Raw genomic sequence first — 6,130 nt, 5'->3', positions numbered from 1 at the left:
TATATATATATATATATATATATGTGTGTGTGTGTGTGTGTGTATGTATGTATGTATGTGTATGTATATATATATATATGTGTTTGTATATATGTATGTATATTCTACCTTGAGTATTGAGCATGCATCAGGAGATTTTCTTCATGACATTGTGGTAGATGTGAATCTGTAAAAAGTCAGGTAAGCCCTCACTGCTTAGTAACATACATTACATAATGTGGTATGTCCAGTTTCTGTGTGATGAGTGCTTACAAAATATTATTGGATACGTCTCATTTCTGGCATAGCTTCCAATAACTTGGAAGGTGTTCTGAGGCTGTCTGGCTCCAGTCCATTTTACCCCATCAAGGTGGGCCAACTCTAGTTAGAGGACACTTCTAAAGCTATCAAGTTAAACCTAAAGAAACCTGCAGAACTAGCTCTTACTCAGCTGAGGTAGGCCCATACATGGAGCATGTGTGAAGCAGGCAAGGAGCTCAGACTCAGCGTATTTGAAACCTGCAGTGCACTGTCCAGTATATCTGAGGATTTATGAGTCGGAGAGTAGGATGAATCAAATTCATCTATGTTTCATTGGTTTGAGGTTAGGTTTGGTGTGCAGAAGTGTGTGTGTCTTGATGCTTAGCTTGTACAGCACTCTGCAGTCCTGTGTGGGATGAGAGAGCAGTGCGCTAGTGCCGTTAGCTGTTGCAGCACAGTCGATCTGCAGACGAGGGAAGAGTCGGGGGTGGGGGGTGGGGGGAGCATTAGTTACAATGAGGATGAGGACGGAGACTGTGTCCGTTTCAGCGCTCGGCAGCACAGGCTTTAGATACTTATATTCTGTCTGTTTCTTCAGACTGTTCGGTCCTTCAGGCCTGTGAGTATCTGTATGTGCTTGTGTGTTTAAGGGAGACGGACAGAGGGTGGTGTTTACATGATGCTAAAATGCTAATAGCTGACATTAAAACAAAGAGTCTTTCTGTGGTTTGGATCTTTTAACCTAGCAGCAGGAGTCACATTACAGCACCACAGATACAGTAATGTGAGCTTGTTTACTTGCAGCAAGTGATGACGTGTGTGTTTGTTTATGTTTATGTTTGCTTGTTTATGTTTGTCCTTCAGCGCAGCAGCATGGAGCATGTTTTGATTGTAGCTCATTGGCTCCTTCCTGTGTTTCAGTCAAGATGAAGGTGACGCAGACGGCTTCTCAGAGATGCAGGCCTCTCCGCCCCCTTCACCCTTCCTCTCTGCCATCCTGGCAGCATTCCAGCCCATCGCCTACGACAATGAGGAAGACGCTTGGCGTTGCCATGTCAACCAGATGTTGTCAGACACAGATGGGTCCTCTGCTGTTTACACATTCCATGTGTTCTCTCGACTCTTTGAGGTAATGCTACTCTATGTGGTTCAGAAGTATGCTCGCACACAAACTTTGCACTCATGTTTTGTTCTCCATTGTTCAATAGAATATCCAGAGGAAGTTTGACTCCATTACACATGCGTCTGTTCGTTTTCTGGGAGAAAGGCTTCAGCGAATGGGCAACCAGTTCCTCAGTTCCCTTGAAGTTATGACGTCATGCTCTCAATGTCCAACTGTGTTGCTGGATGCAGAAACGGTAACTATTCTTTAGGCTATTTGTACTAAACATATTACAATAAAAATGTGTCCTTATTGCCTGCAACCATGTCTGTAATGTGTATGTGGAGTTAACAAAATATCTCATTGATCGGGGGCAGATTTTATTGGAACTTTCCAGAAAGTAGTCATTTGATGTACATCTACAACTATGTAAATGGTAAATGGACTGCACTTATATAGCACTTTTCTATCTGGTCAAGATACTCAAAGCACTTTACCTCACAGTCTGTGCCTCATTTACCCATTCATACAGCATTCTACTAGATCTAAACAAAGAATAATCAGAGCTTTATCACATTCATACACTGATGGGACACACATCAGAGACATTTAAGGGTTCAGTGTTTTGCCCAGGGACGTTTCGGCATGTGACTGCTGGCGGAATCGAACCCCCAACTCTCGTATTGGAGGACGACTGCTCTAACCACTCAGCCACAGCCGCCCTGGCTAATTAAGTTTCAATCCAATTCAAGATGGCCGCCAAGGCTAAGCTACTTTAGCAAACCCCAAAATGGCTATAATTGTCATTTTTACAGATGAGCTATGGTTTGGTGTGATGGTAGCTGAGGGTCATCCACAAAATATATTCCAAGACTTTATGAAAATCATAGTTCTGCAAGTTATAAACAGTCTGTTTTTGTCCGTCTGTATCAGGACTATTAAACTGGCCACTTCTGGCCAGCAGGTGACTTAAGTCAGGTCTGCTGATAAGTTATCTAATAAAAAATTAACAATCAGAAAAAAATCTGAATGATGCCTTAAAAAAAAATTACCAGTAATTGGCAAATATGTCAGTGCAAGGCTGGTCTGTTATGAGCCCGTCTCAATTTTCAACATTTTCATGAGCGTACAAAAATACATTGTCTGAAGAGCCTCCCCATCAAAACCATCAACTTGCACGACACAAGGCCAGGCATCACCATGTGACATCATTCTTCAGAGTGCTCACTGAATAATGATGTCACATGGTGATGCCTGGCCTTGTGTCGTTGATTTGTAGTGTCTCACTGTTTAACCACTCAGGCTTTCCTTCTTAGATAGAGAACTTTAGTAATTGGCTTTTCTATGTATGTGAATGTTCCTGTAAAGTGCCCTGAGACAACTTTGTTGTGATTTGGTGCTATATAAACAAACTGAATTGAATTGAACTGTATGTACCAGGAACAGTCTCTGACTCCTGGTGTCAGTCAACAACAGACTTCATCATAAATAACAAAGCAAACCTGAACAGGACATTAAAAAGAACAACTCATTTCCATGATGAGATGGGATGAGATGAGAAAAATAAACGGACCTAATGTTCCCTTGCCCGGACGTGGGTCACCGGGGCCCCACTCTGGAGCCAGGCCTGGAGGTGGGGCATGCGGGCGAGCGCCTGGTGGCCGGGCTTTTACCCATGGAGCTCGGCCGGGCACAGCCCGAAGAGGAGACGTGGGTCCCCCTTCCCATGGGCTCACCACCTGTGGGAGGGGCCAAAGGGGTCGGGTGCAATGTGGGATGGGTGGTGGCCGAGGGCGGGGACCCTGGCGGTCTGATCCTCGGCTACAGAAGCTGGCTATTGGGACGTTGAATGTCACCTCACTGGTGGGGAAGGAGCCTGAGCTGGTGTGTGAGGCTGAGAGGTTCTGGCTAGAAATAGTCGGACTCACCTCTATGCATGGCTCTGGCTCTGGAACCAGTTTCCTTGAGAGGGGCTGGATACTCTTCCACTCTGGAGTTGCCCCTGGTGAGAGGCGCCAAGCAGGAGTGGGCATACTTATTGCCCCCCAACTTGGTGCCTGTGTGTTGGGGTTCACCCCGGTGAATGAGATGGTAGCCTCCCTCCGCCTACGTGTGGGGGGACGGGTTCTGACTGTCGTTTGTGCTTATGCACCAAACGGCAGTTCAGATTATCCACCCTTTCTGGAGTCCTTGGAGTGGGTACTGGAAAGTGCACCTTCTGGGGACTCCCTTGTTCTGCTGGGGGACTTCAATGCTCATGTGGGCAATGACAGTGAGACCTGGAGCGGTGTGGTTGGGAGGAACGGCCCCCCTGATCTGAACCAGAGTGGTGTTCTGTTGTTGGACTTCTGTGCTCGTCATGGATTGTCAATAACAAACACCTTGTTCAGGCATAAGGGTGTCCATATGTGCTCTTGGCACCAGGACACCCTAGGCCACAGTTCGATGATCGACTTTGTCATCGTCTCATCTGATCTGCGGCCACATGTCTTGGACACTCGGGTGAAAAGAGGGGCGGAGCTGTCCACTGATCACTACCTGGTGGTGAGTTGGCTCTGATGGTGGGGGAAGATGCCGGTCAGACCTGGCAGACCCAAACGTATTGTGAGGGTTTGCTGGGAACGTCTGGCAGAGTCTCCTGTGAGACAGAGTTTTAACTCCCACCTCCAAGAGAACTTCGAACATGTTCCGAGGGAGGTGGGGGACATTGATTCTGAGTGGACCATGTTTCGTGCCTCTATTGTCGAGGCGGCTTACCGGAGCTGCGGCCGCAAGGTTGTCGGTGCCTGTCGCTGCGGCAACCCTCGAACCCGATGGTGGACACCGTCGGTGAGGGATGCTGTCAGGCTGAAGAAGGAGTCCTATCGGGCCTTTTTGGCCTGTGGGACCCCGGAAGCAGCTGATGGGTACCGGCAATCCAAGCAACATGCGGCTCAGGTGGTCACTGAGGCAAAAACTCGGGCATGGGAGGAGTTCGGAGAGGCCATGGAGAATGACTTCCGCGCGGCTTCGAGGCGATTCTGGTCCACCATCCGGCGTCTCAGGGGGGGAAAGTGGTACACCACCCAACACTGTTTATAGTGGGAGTGGTGTGCTGCTGACCTCAACTCGGGATGTTGTGGGTTGGTGGGCGGAATACTTTGAAGACCTCCTCAATCCCACTGGCACGTCTTCCACTGAGGAAGCAGAGCCTGGGGACTCTGGGTCGGGCCCTCCAATCTCTGGTGCTGAGGTCACCGAGGTGGTTAAAAAGCTCCTCGGTGGCAGGGCCCAGGGGTGGATGAGATTCGCCCGGAGTTCCTTAAGGCTCTGGATGTTGTAGGGTTGTTTTGGCTTACGCGACTCTGCAATATTGCGTGGACATCGGGGGAAGTTCTCCTGGATTGGCAGACCGGGGTGGTGGTCCCCCTATTCTAAAAGGGGGACCGTAGAGTGTGTTCCAACTACAGGGGAATCACGCTCTTAAGCCTCCCTGGTAAGGTCTACTCGGGGGTTCTGGAGAGGAGGGTCCGTCGGATAGTCGAACCTCAGATTCAGGAGGAGCAGTGCGGTTTTCTTCCTGGCCGTGGAACACTGGACCAGCTCTACACTCTCAGCAGGGTCCTGGAGGGTGCGTGGGAGTTTGCCCAACCGGTCTACATGTGCTTTGTGGACTTGGAGAAGGCGTTCGACCGCGTCCCTCGGGGAACCCTGTGGGGGGTACTCTGGGAGTATGGGGTACCGGGCCCTTTGATACGGGCTGTTAGGTCCCTGTATCAATCAATCAATCAATCAACTTTATTTATATAGCACATTTTAAAAACCACAAGGGTAGCCAAAGTGCTGCACAATAAAACAATAAAAACAATTAAAACAATAAGAACATACAAAGCATACACAAAGAAACATAAAAAACCATTCACATACCAGTTTCACAGCAGGTGTATTAAAAAGCTGTAAAAGATAAGATCACGTGTTAAAAGCCAAAGAATAAAAGTGTGTCTTTAAAAGAGATTTAAAAACAGGAAGAGAGAAGGCCTGTCTGACACTCAAGGGTAAATTGTTCCACAACCTGGGAGCAACAACAGCAAACACTCTGTCACCTCTGAGCTTCAGCATAGTTTTAGGGACTGTCAGCAGCAGCTGATCAGCTGATAGTAGGGATCGGGGTGGACAGTAAGGCTGAAGCAGCTCAGACAGATATGGTGGGGCAAGGTTGTTCAGACATTTAAAAACAAACAGCAAAAGCTTAAAATTAATTCTGTAGTGCACAGGGAGCCAATGAAGGGACGCCAGGATGGGAGTAATATGCTCGCGCCTACGAGCCTGAGTTAACAGGCGAGCAGCAGAGTTCTGCACAAGCTGCAGACAAGCAAGTGACATCTGGCTAATGCCTGCATACAGCGCATTACAGTAGTCAAGACGAGCTGTGATAAAAGCATGGATTAATTTCTCCAAGTCAGGTCTTGCTAGGATTGGTTTCACTTTTGCTATTTGGCAGAGTTGATAAAAACTTTTCTGAACAACACTGCTGATCTGTTTTTCAAATTTAAAATCAGACTCAAACTTCACCCCCAGATTGGTGACACAGTCCTTGAGATAAAATGACAGTGAGCCAAGATCTATGCTGGGAGATGTATGACCTGTGTCAGAGCCTGGTCCGCATCACCGGCAGTAAGTCGGGCTTGTTCCCGGTGAGAGTTGGACTCCGCCAAGGTTGCCCTTTGTCACCGATTCTGTTCATAACTTTTATGGACAGAATTTCTAGGCACAGCCAAGGTGTTGAGGGGATCTGTTTTGGTGGCCTTA

The 6,130-nt window shown here is 47.9% G+C and overlaps 1 protein-coding gene across 1 annotated transcript in view; it reads right to left on the bottom strand.

The window, feature by feature from the left end:
• The window catches only part of fryl (furry homolog, like), a gene marked incomplete at its 5' end in the record, with an annotated part of 218,864 nt that overhangs the window by 21,265 nt on the left and 191,469 nt on the right, over window positions 1-6,130 (bottom strand).

This window comes from Nematolebias whitei, chromosome 3 (genome assembly GCF_014905685.2).
Source record: "Nematolebias whitei isolate Nwh7 chromosome 3, NemWhi1, whole genome shotgun sequence".
NCBI classification, from domain to species: domain Eukaryota; kingdom Metazoa; phylum Chordata; class Actinopteri; order Cyprinodontiformes; family Rivulidae; genus Nematolebias; species Nematolebias whitei.
This window is presented reverse-complemented; position numbering and strand designations above follow the sequence as displayed.